Raw genomic sequence first — 16570 nt, 5'->3', positions numbered from 1 at the left:
TAGAGAGCTCTAGCTCTCTCTCTTCTTAAGGAATGGATTTGGGGTTTATTAAGGGGTCTTTTTGCAATGTTTCCTCTATATATTTGTTGATTAATATGTTACTTAATTTTGGCCAAGGGTTAGTTCATGATTTGCACATTTGCTTAATCTCTCCCCCCTTCAACCAAGGTTTTTAGGAGATAGGGGTTCAAGAGGGGTCTAGGGTTTACTCCCCTCTTGTCCAAGGTGATAAGTGCACAAAAGCTTGGGTAATGCTTTTGGTCATTCACATTTCTTGGTTAAAACATGGCCTCCAAGGTTCTTATGCTCTTCTCCTTAAGTTTCTTCCACATGTGATCACAGTCATTAGTGCATAGGTGTGCCATAGCCATGGTAACACTTGGGGTGTTACAAAGCAGCTCTCTTAGCCCTGTACATCCTGCAGCTGCTGCAAGATCGATGAACAAGGGTTGAGTTGCTGCGTGTTCAGAATTGGCAGGCATACAAGGGAAGAAATCTGTTGGATCGCGTCTTTCTCCAACTGGTCTGAGAAAAAAAAGAAAAGTAGCAAGGGTCAAAGAAAGAGAGAGGAATCGCTGGAACGTCCAGCTCCAGCAGGTAGCAGGGATCAAGAAACACGCACGCCCAGCCCAAGCCTAGGGTGTGAGTTGCGACGACGATGAAGAAGCATGAGGAAGAAGAAAGTCGCATGAAAAGGACATCGAACCATACCGTACCGTACCTGCTGCTTCGTGAACGAAGGGGAGAGACAGTGACAGGCAGCCGGGCCGGGGAGGGAGTCGTCAGAAAGTTCGAGCGCGCGCACGTTCGTCGGGGTGAGCGGCCGACGTCGTCGGCATCGGCATCAGGGATGAAGTGAAGCGCGTGGAGAGAGGGCCGAGGTGGGAGATATGGAGGCAGGGAGGAGAGGACTGCAAGAAATGACACGACACAGGGAGCGTTACGGCGAGTCAGAAACTACGAGGAAGGAAGGAAGGAAGGAGGAGAGGATGATGAAGAGAGGTTTGGTTGCGTTGCGGCAACAGAAACAAAACAAGCAAGGATACCATGCCATGCGAAGTATCATGAGCTTTACCACTTGCGGGGGTGGGCACGTCGGTGGCGGGCACGTCGGGGGCCGGGCGCGGCGGGGGCGGCTGCGGCGGAGGCGTCCACGGCGGCGGCGGGGGCGGCCTTGCGCGTCGGGGCCGGGCGCGGCGGGGGTGGCTGGGCGCGAGAGGGGCGGTCGGGGCCGAGGGCTCGGCAGGGCTAGTCGGGCGTGGGAGAGGCGGGCGCGGGAGAGGCGGCCGGTGCGCATGGAGACAGAGAGACGTTGAGAAAGGTGAGAGAAGAGAGAGAAGAGATAAGGTTGAGGGAGGTTAAAAATAAAAAAACATAACTTACTAGAGTAAAGCCATAGGAAGTTACGTAACTTCCTAGAGTTTGTACTTTGACTCTAGAAAGTTAGATTTTTGTTTGATCGGTCAATAGCTGAAACCTAACTTCCTAGAGGAGGTCGTAAGAAGTTAGCTGCCCAGCTAACTTCCTAGAGCCAGTCATAGGAAGTTACCTTTTGGTTTGACTGGTCAATAGCTAAAACCTAACTTCCTAGAGGAGGTCGTAGGAAGTTAGCTTTTCGTTTGACTGGTCAACAGCTGAAACCTAACTTTCTAGAGGAGGTCGTAGGAAGTTAACTGGGCAGCTAACTTCCTAGAGCCAGCCGTAGGAAGTTAGCTATTCGTTTGGCTGGTCAACAGATGAAACCTAACTTCCTAGAGGAGGTCGTAGGAAGTTAGATAACTTCCTACTGCTTTTTAACTTTCGATAGTTTTTATAAAATACCGTAGGAAGTTATGTTTATTTCCTAGAGGTACCAGTTGCCTCTCGGAAGTTATTTATTTCCTACGGTTTATTATAAAAGCTGTAGAAATTTAAAAAACCGTAGGAAGTGTATGATTTTGGTGTAGTGAAGTAACTATGCTTTGATCACATACAAAGTTTGGAGTAAAATGAGCACAAAGTTGAGCTGTCAGTTGCACTGATAACTGAATTAGGGTTACCAGTGACATTGGCAGGACTTTGAGGTCAAATTGGAGTGGGATCTAGTGATCAATTAGGTATGGTTGCTATAGCAAGATTGTAGCTGGATTGTAGGGCTACAATTTTGTTACAGAGAGGTTAACACATTCCCACACAAAAATCTGAGATCGGGGCACTGCAATTCTCTCTATCAGGCACTCTGATAAGGATCTCGATGGTACAGTGCCTACCGAAATATCTCAGGTTCAGCTTCCCCCTCACCGCCGGCGACCTTGCGTTCGGATTCGCGCCAGCGCCGTGATTCACGCTCCATTAAGCGTAGATAACAATTCCCGGGTAAAAAGATCTCGCCGTGGATGAACTTGAAGCACAGTGAACGCTTTGTCGCTTATCCGGTTACTGGCGACGTGGCCGCACGACCCTCACTATCGTGTCGCCGTTCCTCGCGGTCATGACACGCCGTCAGCCATCTCACCACGTCGCAACTAATCACAACACATAGCCCATTGGTCACCCAAGAACTTGCCACGGTAACATCCACGAATTGCTTACGCTAGTAACTTCTTCCCTCTCCGGCCGCCACCGCGCCATCTCCAATTCACGGGCCACCACCCTCAAACCCTATAAATTGAGCGTGTCATCAGCTCCACTATGTATTCAAGCATCCAGCTGAGAGCACCTAGAGGGGGGTGAATAGGTGATCCTGTAAAATCAAACTCTAAATAGCCACAAAACTTAGATGTTATAGCGTTAGCGACTAAGTAGCTTTGAACCGAGTTCTTGTGAACACAACAATCACAGAGAATCAACCACAAGAGACACACGATTTTTATCCCGTGGTTCGGCCAAGTAACACTTGCCTACTTCCACGTTGTGGAGTCCCAATGGATGAGGGTTACACTCAACCCCTTTCAAGTGATCCAATGATCAACTTGAATACCACGGTCTTTTTGTTAGAGTATCTTCCCATTCGCGAGGAATCTCCACAATTTGGAGTCTCTCGCCCTTACAATAAAGATCACAAAGAAAGCACAGAGTAAGGTTGGGAGAAGTAACGCACACACAACACAATTCCGCAGCACACACATGCACACAAGCCAAGACTTGAGCTCGAAACGTAGCACAGAGAGTTCACAACTCGAACGGAGCTCAAATTACTAACACAATTGATCAAATGCGCGGAGGCGGAGTGTGGGAGTCTTAGAATGCTTAGTGAATGCTTAGGTCACTCCTCCATACGCCTAGGGGTCCCTTTTATAGCCCCAAGGCAGCTAGGAGCCGTTGGAGACAATCTTGGAAGGCAATTCCTGCCTTCTGTCGAGTGGCGCACCGGACAGTCCGGTACGCCACCGGACAGTCCGGTGCGCCACCGGACAGCCACTGTAGCATGTCCGGTGCGTGATTTCCTTCCAAATCGGGCACAGTCGATCGTTGTAGCTCCGGGCCCGTTGGCGCACCGGACACTGCCCGGTGCACACCGGACAGTCCGGTGCCCCCTGCCAACCGTTGGAGCTGCCACACGTCGCCCGCAGATTTCGCGGCCGACTGTTGGCGCTGGCGACCGTTGGCTCACCGGACAGTCCGGTACACCATCGGACAGTCCGGTGAATTATAGCCACGTCACCCTGATGCTTTTCCCAAGAGCGATGAGTTCACCGCGGATGACTCACTGGACAGTCCGGCGCACCACCGGACGGTCCGGTGATTTTTAGCCGTACGCCGCCGTCGAATCCCGAGAGCGACGAGTTCATGCGGACCAGCCTGGCGCACCGGACACTGTCCGGTGCACCACATTACAGTCCGGTGTGCCAGGCCGAACTGGAATTTGGCTGCACACAGCCAAGTCTTTTGCAATTCGATTCTCTTCTTCTCAGCATTGTTTCTAGCACTTAGATAACCTCATTAGTATTCAAAAACAAATGTACTAAGTCTAGAAACATACCTCATGCCTTGATTTGCACTTTTCAACCTTTGGCACATTAGGACTTAAAGAATATGTGTTGGGCATCTAATCACCAAAATACTTATAGAAATTGCCCAAGGGCATATTTCCCTTTCAATCTCCCCCTTTTTGGTGATTTATGCCAACACATCAAAAAGCAACAAAAAAACGTGCAACATCAATTAAATTTGAAGATCCAATTGTTTTTTACTATAATTTGGCATATTTGGATCACTCTTTGCCACCGCTTGGTTTGTTTTTGCAAATCAAATTCTTTTTCCTATCTCTAGGTTAAACACACTTGTTTGAGCAAAACGAGAGATATTCCAAGAGAAAAATTGATCAAGTGCCAAAAACTCCCCCTTTTCCCCATAATCAAAATTCTCTCCCACAAGAGACCAAAATTTGCAATAAGAGTATTTTGGACAAATCAAAAGTTCTAACTCTATTGTTTTCAAAATTCATAAGTGGTAGCTGATCCATTTGCTTTGGCCTTAATTTCTCCCCCTTTGGCATTAAGCACCAAAACGGGATCATTTTTGGCCCTTTAACCCCATTGCCTCACCAAAAATGTCAATTAAGAGAAAAAAAGGCAATGAGAGCATAAGTATGAACTTGGAAGTGAGTACACTAACACTGGAGTGCAGTGGAAGTCTTTGCATCGTCCAAGTTCACCTTTCCCTTTCAATGCACTTTTGAGACTATCTCAAGTATACTCAAACACAAAGGTTAGTCTCAAAGGGTCAAGTTGTAGCATATCTCCCCCTAAATATGTGCACCATTTGCATGTGGACTTGTGAGGTCCGGGGAGGTCTTGTACAACTTGAGCACCACCGAAATACAACGAGTAATGTAAATTCTTCAAAGTAACATGATCAAAGGCATAGAGCACATGTATGCTATAGATCAATCCAAGTTACGCGAATCTAAGACATTTAGCTCACTACGCAACCTGCAAAACCTTTTCTCATCTAAAGGCTTAGTGAAGATATCGGCTAGCTGGTTCTCGGTGCTAATATGGTACACTTCGATATCTCCCTTTTGCTGGTGGTCTCTCAGGAAGTGATGCCGGATGTCTATGTGCTTAGTGCGGCTGTGTTCAACAGGATTATCCGGCATGCGGATTGCACTCTCATTGTCACATAGGAGTGGGACTTTGCTCAGATTGTAGCCAAAGTCCCGAAGGGTTTGCCTCATCCAAAGTAGTTGCGCGCAACACTGTCCTACGGCAACGTACTCGGCCTCAGCGGTGGATAGGGCAACACATGTTTGTTTCTTAGAACTCCAGGACACCAGGGACTGTTGGGGGCCTTCGACTTCCGAAGGTCCTCAAAAACATGATTTAACGATGTTTCTGGAGTATAATACATGAACAGGTACCTTCGAACTTGGACCCTTCGGACTTGAGTCAAAATCACAATGTGAAGAAGCACAAGGGAAACGGAGGATGGAACAGAGACGAAGCTGTGCGCAAGGGAGCTTCAGCATGATGACAGAAAAAAAGGAAACTGACTTAAAGGGGAAAAGGCTATCTAGACCCCGGTGAATTACTATGGAGTTATCAGCAAATGTAAAGGGCCTGGATGTAATTTTACATGGGCTGCGTCCCGTGCCTATAAATAGATGAATAGTACTCCCGTACTGTTCACGCTGACTGGGAATTTGCTTTTGCGTCACGCTTGTACTTTTACCTTCTTTCAAGCCGAAGGTATTTTTGTAACTTGTTATTATTTTTATTTTTCCTTACTAATAAAATAAAAATGATTTGATGATTTGATGATAGTAAATAACTGTTGGTATTGTCTTTTACATCCCATATGTTTCTTTCCTTGTTTATATGTTGCTTTGACGAAGGTACGTCCTTCGCAATCTTCGTCCGAAAATCATTATCTCTCAAAGGGATATAATGCTTCGTAGGACGGAGGACTTTAACGTTTAACATTCTCTGTGTTGCCTTGTTCTTAACTCATAGCATTTGAGAACAAGTCCCCAACATTGGCTTCCACCTCCGGTGAACCCTTTCCGACTACTTTCGGCAAGCATCGACCTTCGTCATGCCGCCAAAGAAAGCTTCAGCAACAGGGGCTGCCGCTCTACAGCCGTTGGACCCGAACCAGGAGACCCTTTCTCTTCGGGAGGCCCGAAGCCAGAAGAGGAAGGCCACCAGTCCAATGCCTCAGGAGGACAACTTGGACCAAGAAATCAGGAATATGGAGATGCTTCATCAGCAAGTGCAACGGAAGAAGGAAAAGATGGCTCGGCTAGCTGACCTGCAAAGGCAGATAGACGAAGCTTCTAAAGAAGTTCGTCATCTTGCTCAGGATGAGCAAAACCGAAGGCCCCAGCACATAGAGCTTCACCAAGAGGGCTTCGTCAATGAAGATGACTGGTATGAGGACTTCCACCATGGAAATTTTGCCTTTGACGATGCTTCTCCTCTATCAGCTGAACTGCAGGCTACACCTTGGCCTCCGTCTTACAAACCACCTCAGCTCCCCATGTATGATGGACACTCAGATCCGAAGCAATTTCTGATGAGCTACGAAGCAACCGTATCTTCATATGGTGGCAATACTGCAGTCATGGTGAAATCCTTTGTCATGGCAGTCAAAAATGTTGCTCAAACCTGGTACTCCTCTCTTTGGCCAGGAACAATCACATCATGGCAAAAGCTGAAGGACATGCTTATCACCAGTTTCCAAAGGTTTCAGACGAAGCCAGTCACTGCTCAAGCTTAGTTCCAGTGCACCCAAGATCACGAAGAATACCTTCAGGCGTATGTCCGAAGGTTCTTACGACTGAGGGCACAGGCGCCAATGGTGCCCAATGAAATTGTCATTGAGGCCATGATTAAGGGGCTTCGGCCAGGACCTACATCCCAATACTTTGCCAGGAAGCCCCCTCAGACCCTGGAGAAACTGCTTCAGAAGATGGATGAATACATTCGAGCTGATAATGACTTTCGACGGAGAAGGGAGGAAGCTTACAGATTCTCCGAAATGACCAGGGGCTTCGGAGGGGGAGTCCATCCTAGGCACGTCAGATCAATTCATTCCACTCAGAATGACGACAGAGGATGTCAGCAACAGAGGCCACAATATTCCTCCCAGGCTTCGGGGCAGCAACAGAGCTATCCTCGGCCCACAGCTCCAAGGGGCAGAGGCGCCAGGGGCTTCGGAGGAAGGTTTGGGGATCAGCCCAGAAAAATTTATTGTCTATTCTGCGGTGAGGACAAGGGCCATACTACCAGGATGTGCCATGTCACCATCCAGAAACAGAAAGAGATAGCAGAAGCTGCAGCACAGCAGAACCAGGCGAAGCAAGTTATTCATATTGCTTCGTATCACTCACCGTATATTCCAGAATATGTGGGTAACCATTCTGCAGCTTCTGTTGCTTCGGCAAGTCAACCTCAGGCATCTTGGCAACAGCTTCCACCTCCACCACCAATACAACGAGGCCAGCAGCCAGAAGGGAGCCAGCACACTCATCAGCAACGAGACTTTAGAGAGGAGTCCGAAGCTCGTACAGTAAACAGTACTGTACCAGAGTCGAAGCACATCTACTAGAAGATATCCTGCTGCTGAAATAGTTCTTGCATTTGTTACCATTTTTCTTTTTTTAATAAGGAACAATCATTGAAAGCCTAAGTTTTTCTTGTCGTTTTCAATTTCTTGTAACAGCTTCGTTTTTGTCATAGTGAAAATATATCTTATACACAGATATACGGAATCCAAAAAGTTGTCGAAGCACGAAAACTCGTTCTTAAAAGCTCGTGGATACAGAAAGTATCTCCAAAGTTACAAAAGGTCATTTTAAGAAACGCAGTGTAAGTTTTTGTCGGAGCAACAAAAGTCGTTCTTAAGGGAACGCAGCGTAAGTTTTCTGCTCAAAAGTTGTTCCAAATGGAATGCAGAGCTTACAACGAAAAATAAATGCTGATACCGTCGAAGTAAAAGGCGAAGAAGCTCCTAAGGGAGGCTTACAGCGAAAAATAAACGCTAATACCACTGAAGTAAAAGGCGAAGAAGCTCCTAAGGGAGGCTTACAGCGAAAATTCAACGCTGATACACCGAAAAATAAACGGTGAAGCCGAAAAATAAATGGCAAAGAAACTGTGTTCTACTGTGGGAATGTGTGTGTATCTTCGGCACAAATATCATTTTGCATATCATAGCATCATCACATCATTCGCATAACATGACTTCATACATCATATCGCATCAATGGCACAAGAAGTGAATACAATGTTAACCTTCGGAAATTGTTTCGAAAAAATTGTGCCAAGGCACAAAATAAAGTTTGAAGAAGTGCAGTTTCGTCAACTTTCGTATCAGAGGAAATCTATTGCATACGAAGCATAATATTTTCACGGATATGGATATTCTTCACGAAGCATGAAAAGAAGGGAAGGTGTTTTTTTCGCCAAAGGCTCAAAAACGGTATGTATGTAAAGTTTCATGCATCGTAAAGAACTGAATTTACATACAGCTTATATATTACTTTCAAAACTATAGAATATTACACTTTTTGTTCAGCAAACATTACATAAGTATTCCGAATGTTTTTACAACAATAGCTATTCTTCTTTTAAAACTACTTCTGCAGCCTCGTTTAGTAGTTGAGTTACAACTTTGTCCATAATAGCTTCGGCCATCTTAATAATTTCATCTTCATTTTTTGCTTCGGGGTCGGCTTGTGACTCGAAGGGCTCCGGGGGAGGAGATAATTCGGCTGCGATATAAAACATGAATAAGTTCGAAGTCACAAGAATAAAACATAAAGTCAAAAGCAATTAGACAATACCTATCCACCTTTCAAGTTCTGCAGTTTTTTCAACTGCCTTTGCTGCTTCTCTAGCATCGTGGGTATCTTTTTCACTTTTCTTTATAATTTCGTGAGTCATCTCTCGGCCACCATTTTCCCAGATGTCGGTAAAAAACTTTCCGCCAATCAAGCTTGCCTCGGCCGAAGGGTCTTTTGTATCTTCAATAGAAAACGCAGCTTCGGTTTGGGCCAGAATCTTCACATGCTCGCATCCTGCCTTCTCTAAGATGGCCGCAATTCCCCTGGCACCTGAGAAGGCGCAAACATCTCCACGGCCACTCAAAACTTCCTCAAAGGCTTCGGCTTCGCCTTTGATCCATTCGATTGGACCTTCGGGATCGCCTACTACGAAGTTGTCCTCATTTGAGTATGCGCCAATATTGGCGAAGCTGGTTTTTATCTTTTGTACACATGCCATAGATTTTTCATAGCATCTTTCTTTTGAAGAACGAAGCTCCACAACTGTTTTTTCCTAGTGATTTTTCCAGTATTCACTGTCGTCTCGGTCAGCTTCGGCAACTGCACATTTTAATTTTTTTTCTGCCAGCTGTTTCCGAAGATCTTCAATTTCGCACTTCTGGGTCTCAGCTTGGGCTTTCGAAGTAGCCTCGTCTTCTTTTATCTTGTTTATCAATGAGTTTAATATTTTGTCTTTTTCAAGACCTTCGTTCCTTAGCTCAATTACTTCGGAACGAAGGTTATTCAAGGTCATGGTATATCCCTCGTCTTCAGCGCTTTTTTGCGCCCTAAGGGCGTTGCTAAGAAAAAGGCCCTGCAAAAGAAGTGTGGTATTAAGTATAAGCAAACGAAAAAAATCTTGTTTTTAAGCACAAAAATCTTATTCTCTCACCTTTAAGCTGTTGTACGCTAAGCTGTCGGCCAATTCATCTTTTGATAACACTGAGAGCCCGTCTTCTAGCGTCGGGAATTCGAAGCTTCTCCCCAGCTCCCGGCAGATAGAGATCTCCTTGCTGTCTGGGAAACAATACAAGAAGTCTTCTTCTCTGCTGCCATTGAAAATCAATGCCCCCTTCGGATATTTCAATTTTTGGGCATAGAACTGAGCCTCTTGCTTTTCTTTTTCAGACAACTTTTTCCCCGAAGCATGTCGTAGAATATAATTGAGAGCTTCGGAAAATGCTTCGGGGTGGCAGTGGCAGTTTCTTCAGCCAAAATTTGTTTTGCCGCTTCTGTTTCTTTTTCTATGGTTTCCAAGGATTTCATCTTGACAGGCTCTGAAGGCCCAGCTTCAGTCTCAGCTTGGTGCTTTGTAGCTTCAGCCTCAGAGGCTGTTGTCTCAATTTGCACTTTGGGAACTTCGGCAATTTTCTTCGGAGTAGTGCTTGAAGACTTTATTGTCTCCAATACATCCAGAACATTAACCATAGTTTTTCTTTTGGGGTCATTGTTGGACCTTTTTGGGTTTTTGGTACTTCAACTTCTGCCGAAGGACTTAAAATTTCTGATGTTTTTGTCCCTTCAGCTCTCGGCTCTCCAATTTTTTTAGCCTTCGGCGTTGCAGCCGGCTCTTCATTCTTCTGGGTAAAAGCAGGTCCTTTGGCTTCAGTAGCCATAGAGGTCTCACCAACAAATTCGGGCACTGAGGCCGGTTCGATGAAGCGCGGTCGGTGCGTAAGGACCTTCACCCTTTTCCTCTTTGGCGCGGCCTCACTTAGAGCAACTGAAGCATCACCTTTTCCAGAAGTTGCGCTTTTTCTCTTTTGCCCTTTCAGTGGGTAGCGGTAATCAGGGTACATAAACCCAATAGCATCAAAAACTCTATTTAACCTCTTCTTCTTCCGGCCTCCGAAGGTCGCAGACAGCGCGTTATCTTCTGCCTTTGAATATGGTCCAAGCAGTTCATCGCTTGTAGCTTCGATGCACTTCAGCCAATCATCATCTGGCTCAATAAACTTACCCTCGTATCTGAAGGTGTATTTCAACCTAACCAGTCTGCCTTCGTCAGACTTACTGATAGTTTCCTTTGGCATTTCCCATTGCTCTACAAGCGGCCACACTCTGAAGGCTATGTGCTCCTGGACTAAATCCCTCGTCCCGATGAAACAACAGACTATGCCGAAGGCATTTTGGCATTCTTTGGCTGCTTCATCAATTTCCACCTTCGGTTTCCGAAGGCCGAAGCGCTGCCAGATAGGACGCATGATAATATCTTTAATGTCCTCTCGTGCCTTTAAGTCATTTTTCACGTAAAACCATTCCTTCATCCAGTCCCCAGGCCATCTTTTCCGGAAGGTTGGCACGGGGCAGCTCGAGTCAGAACGAGCGACGAAGCTATAGTAGCCAAAGTTGTTATGATATTGCTCTTTGCCCCAGGGTTTCGTCTCATAAAGCAGTTCGTGCATACTGCAGAAACTTTTTGCATTTGGCTCCAAGCCCTGGCTCCTCACGGCCCAGACGAAGATTCCCATTCTTATAATCGCTTCGGGAGTAATTTGATGAAGGTAAACCTGATAGATCTTTAAAACCTCAACCACAAATTTGCTTAAGGGAAACCGAAGTCCAGCTTTAAAAAAGCTTCGAAAGATCACAACTTCATTCTCTTCGGGAGTAGACACAGTCCTCTCTCCGTCATCGGCCCTCACAGTAGACATGTCTCGAAAATATCTTCCCCTCATGTTATCGAGATGACTCTGTTTAATACTCGACTTTCTGAAGACTGTGTGACTGGGTCGCCACGGTCGATCTTCGGAGTCTTCACCTCCACTTTCTATATCATAGCTGTCACTTTCACCAGTATCTTCAGATAAACCTTCTAAAATCTCCCTAGTGATCTTGTCTGTGTTCGTCTTTGCTATCGATTCAAGAAACCCAAGATTCTTCTCTTCAGAAAGGCTCAGCTTTGTTTCGGCGACAGCTTTGTTATCTTGAGACATCTTCGGAAATGTTGAAAACGTGCTCTTAAGGTCAAAGCTAAAAATCTAAAAAGCCAGGCAAGCGTTGGTGTGCAAGAGCTAAAAATTAAGAAAGCAAGAGCAGATGGCAAGAAAGCGTGTCAAATGTGCTCGCAGTGCGCTCTTATTTATACGCCCAGTGCGTTGCAAGTAGGAGGGCCCCACTTGTCATCCAGTGTGTTGCAAGTGGGAGGGCCTTGCTTGTCATTAACTGTTGCTATTCTAGCAAAGAAAAGGTGTTTTTTTGGACCTTCGGCTTAAGGCCTTCGTCCATATCGCAATCTGAATTTATCATTCTAACAAATTAATATTGCGAGGGGCTACTATTGGGGGCCTTCGACTTCCGAAGGTCCTCAAAAACGTGATTTAACGATGTTTCTGGAGTATAATACATGAACAGGTACCTTCGAACTTGGACCCTTCGGACTTGAGTCAAAATCACAATGTGAAGAAGCACAAGGGAAACGGAGGATGGAACAGAGCCGAAGCTGTGCGCAAGGGAGCTTCGGCATGATGACAGAAAAAAGGAAACCGACTTAAAGGGGAAAAGGCTATCTAGACCCCGATGAATTACTATGGAGTTATTAGCAAATGTAAAGGGCCTGGATGTAATTTTACATGGGCTGCGTCTCGTGACTATAAATAGATGAACAGTACTCCCGTACTGTTCACGCTAACTGGGAATTTGCTTTTGCGTCACGCTTGTACTTTTAGCTTCTTTCAAGCCAAAGGTATTTTTGTAACTTGTTATTATTTTTATTTTTCCTTGATAATAAAATAAAAATGATTTGATGATAGTAAATAACTGTTGCTATTGTCTTTTACATCCCATATGTTTCTTTCCTTGTTTATATGTTGCTTTGACGAAGGTACGTCCTTCGCAATCTTCGTCCGAAAATCATTATCTCTCAAAGGGATATAATGCTTCGTAGGACGAAGGACTTTAACGTTTAACATTCTCTATGTTGCCTTGTTCTTAACTCATAGCATTTGAGAACAAGTCCCCAACAGGGACCTTCCTAGAAATTGGCACGTCCCCAATGTGCTCTTCCTATCAACCTTGCACCCGACATAATCGGAGTCTGAGTATCCAATCAAGTCAAAGGTAGACCTCTTTGGATACCAGATTCCAAAGCAAGGTGTAGAAACTAAATATCTAAGAATTCGCTTAACGGCCATAAGGTGACATTCCTTGGGGTCGGATTGATATCTAGCACACATGCATACACTTAGCATAATGTCCGGTCTACTAGCACATAAATAAATCAATGAACCTATCATGGACCGGTATGCCTTTTGATCAATGGACTTACCTCCTTTGTTGAGGTCAACATGCTCGTCGGTTCCCATAGGTGTCTTTGCGGGCTTGGCGTCCTTCATCCCAAACCTCTTGAGAAGATCTTGAGTGTACTTCGTTTGGGAGATGAAGGTACCATCCTTGAGTTGTTTCACTTGGAATCCAAGGAAGTAGGTCAACTCGCCCATCATCGACATTTCGAATTTCTGCATCATCACCCTGCTAAACTCCTCACATGACTTTTGATTAGTAGAACAAAAAATTATGTCATCGACATAAATCTGGCATACAAAAAGATCACCATCACAAGTCTTGGTAAAAAGAGTGGGATCGGCTTTCCCAACCTTGAAAGCATTTGCAATTAAGAAATCTCTAAGGCATTCATACCATGCTCTTGGGGCTTGCTTCAGTCCATAGACCGCCTTAGAGAGCTTATACACGTGGTCGGGGTACCTGCGATCCTCAAAGCCAGGGGGTTGTTCCACGTATACCTCCTCCTTTATTGGCCCATTGAGGAAAGCGCTCTTCATGTCCATTTGAAATAGCCTGAAAGAGTGGTGAGCGGCATAGGCTAATAAAATTCGAATAGACTCTAACCTAGCCACAGGAGCAAAAGTCTCCTCGAAATCCAAACCTGCAACTTGGTCATAACCTTTTGCCACAAGTCGAGCCTTTTTTTCTTGTCACCACCCCATGCTTGTCTTGCTTGTTGCGGAACACCCACTTGGTTCCCACAACATTTTGCTTTGGACGTGGCACCAGGCTCCAAACTTCATTTCTCTTGAAGTTGTTGAGCTCTTCCTGCATGGCCAACACCCAATCCGGATCCTGCAAGGCCTCTTCTACCCTGAAAGGCTCAATAGAAGAGACAAACGAGTAATGCTCACAAAAGTTAGCTAATCTTGAGCGAGTAGTTACTCCCTTGCTTATGTCACCCAGAATCTGGTCAACGTGGTGATGTCGTTGGATCGTTGCTCGGACTTGAGTTGGAGGGGCACGTGGTGCTTCTTCCTCCATCACTTGTTCTTCCTGTGCTCCCCCTTGATCTTGTCCCTCTTCTTGAGGTACCTGTTGGAGGATGCACCATTGTGGAGGAAGATGGCTGATCTTGCTCCTGTTGTTCCTGTGGTCACACATCACCAATCACCATCGTGCGCATTGCGGCCATTGGAACATCATCTTCATCTATGTCATCAAGATCAACTTGCTCTCTTGGAGAGCCATTAGTCTCATCAAATACAACATCGCTAGAGACTTCAACCAAACCCGATGATTTGTTGAAGACTCTATACGCCATTGTATTTGAGTCATACCCTAGTAAAAACTCTTCCACTGCCTTGGGAGCAAATTTAGAATGTCTACCTTTCTTCACCAGAATGTAACATTTGCTCCCAAATACACGAAAGTAGAAGACGTTGGGTTTGTTACCGGTAAGGAGTTCGTAGGAGGTCTTCTTGAGAACGCGATGCAGATAGAGCCGGTTCATGGCGTGGCAAGCTGTGTTCACAGCTTCTGACCAAAACCGCTCGGGCGTCTTGAACTCTCCAAGCATCATTCTCGCCATGTCGATAAGCGTCATGTTCTTCCTCTCTACCACACTGTTTTGCTGTGGTGTGTAGGGAGTGGAGAACTTGTGCTTGACGCCTTCCTCCTCAAGATACTCCTCAACTTGCAGATTCTTGAACTCGGACCCGTTGTCGCTCCTTATCTTTTTCACCTTTAGCTCAAATTCGTTTTGAGCCCTCCTTAGAAAGCGCTTTAGGGTCCCTTGGGTTTCTGATTTATCCTGCAAAAAGAATACCCAAGTGAAGCAGGAAAAATCATCAACAATTACAAGGCCATACTTACTTCCCCCGATGCTAAGGTAGGCAACGGGTCCGAAGAGGTCCATGTGAAGAAGCTCCAGTGGTCTTGTTGTTGTCATCACATTCTTGCTATCATGAGTGCTTCCCACCTATTTCCCTGCCTGACATGCTGCACAAGGCCTATCTTTCTCAAAACAAACATTGGTTAGTCCTAACACATGTTCTCCCTTTAGAAGTTTATGAAGGTTCTTCATCCCAACTTGTGCTAGACGGCGATGCCACAGCCATCCCATACTAGTCTTAGCTATTAAGCATGCATCTAGATTGGCCTCCTCTTTTGAAAAATCAACTAAGTAGAGTTTGTCGTCTAATACACCCTTAAAAGCTAATGAACCATCACTCCTTCTAAAGACAGATACATCAACGTTTGTAAAAATACAATTGTAACCCATGTGACACAATTGTCTTACAGACAGAAGGTTGTAACCAAGAGACTCTACTAGAAATACATTCGATATGGAGTGCTCGTTGGTGACGGCTATCTTGCCCAAGCCTTTGACCTTGCCTTGGTTCCCATCTCCAAAGATGATCGTATCCAGGGAATCCTTGTTCTTGACGTAGGAGGTGAACATCTTCTTCTCCCCCGTCATGTGGTTTGTGCATCCGCTATCGATTATCCAGCTTGAGCCCCCGGATGCATAAACCTGCAAGGAATTTAAGCTTGGGTTTTAGGTACCCAACTCTTGTTGGGTCCTGCAAGGTTAGTCACAATAACTTTTGGAACCCAAATACAAGTCTTATCTCCCTTGCATTTGGATCCCAATTTTCTAGCTACTACTTTTGCATTTTTGCATGTAAGTACAAAAGAAGTATTGAAAGCATGATAAATGGTAGAGGGTTTATTACACATTTTTCTAGGAGCATGAGACATAGCATGATTTTTCCTAGGCCTACTTCTACCATAATCATGAGTGGAGCTAGAGGCAAACATAGCATTTGAATCATAATAAGCAGCATGAACATAACTCTTATTATAATTGAAACAACTAGCAATTTTCCTATCATAAATAAAGGCATGGTTCCTTTGAGGACTACTAGCCATAGGGGCCTTCCCTTTCTCCTTGTTGAGAAGAGGAGCCTTTTGGCTTGTTAATTCTTGGTTTCCTTTCAAAAACCAAGTCCATCCTTAATTGAGGGGTGTCTACCAATAGTGTAGGCATCCCTAGCAAACTTTAATTTATCAAAATCATTTTTGCAAGTCTTAAGTTGAGCATTGAGACTTGCCACCTCATCATTCAATTTAGTAATAGCAATAATATGTTCATCACACACATCAACATCAAAGTCCTTGCATCTATTACAAATAACAACATGCTCTACACATGAACTAGTTTTATTTGCTTTCTCTAGCTTAGCATTTAATTCATCATTTAAACTCTTTAAACTAGAGATAGATTCATGGCAAGCAGATAACTCAGAAGATAGCATTTCATTTCTCTTAGTTTCTAAAGCAAGGGATTTTTGCACACTAACAAATTTGTCATGTTCCTCATACAATATGTCCTCTTGCTTTTCTAGCAGTCTATCTTTTTCATTTAGAGCATCAATTAATTCATTAATTTTCTCTACTTTGGCTCTATCTAAACCTTTAAATAAACTAGAGTAATCTACTTCATCATCGGATGATTCTTCATCACTAGATGAAGTGTACTTGGGTGTGTCCCGAACATGTACCTTTTTCTCCTTGGCCATAAGAAATGTATGGCGT

Source organism: Zea mays, chromosome 4 (genome assembly GCF_902167145.1).
Source record: "Zea mays cultivar B73 chromosome 4, Zm-B73-REFERENCE-NAM-5.0, whole genome shotgun sequence".
Taxonomy (NCBI): Eukaryota; Viridiplantae; Streptophyta; class Magnoliopsida; order Poales; family Poaceae; genus Zea; species Zea mays.
Note: the sequence above shows the minus strand (reverse complement) of the source record.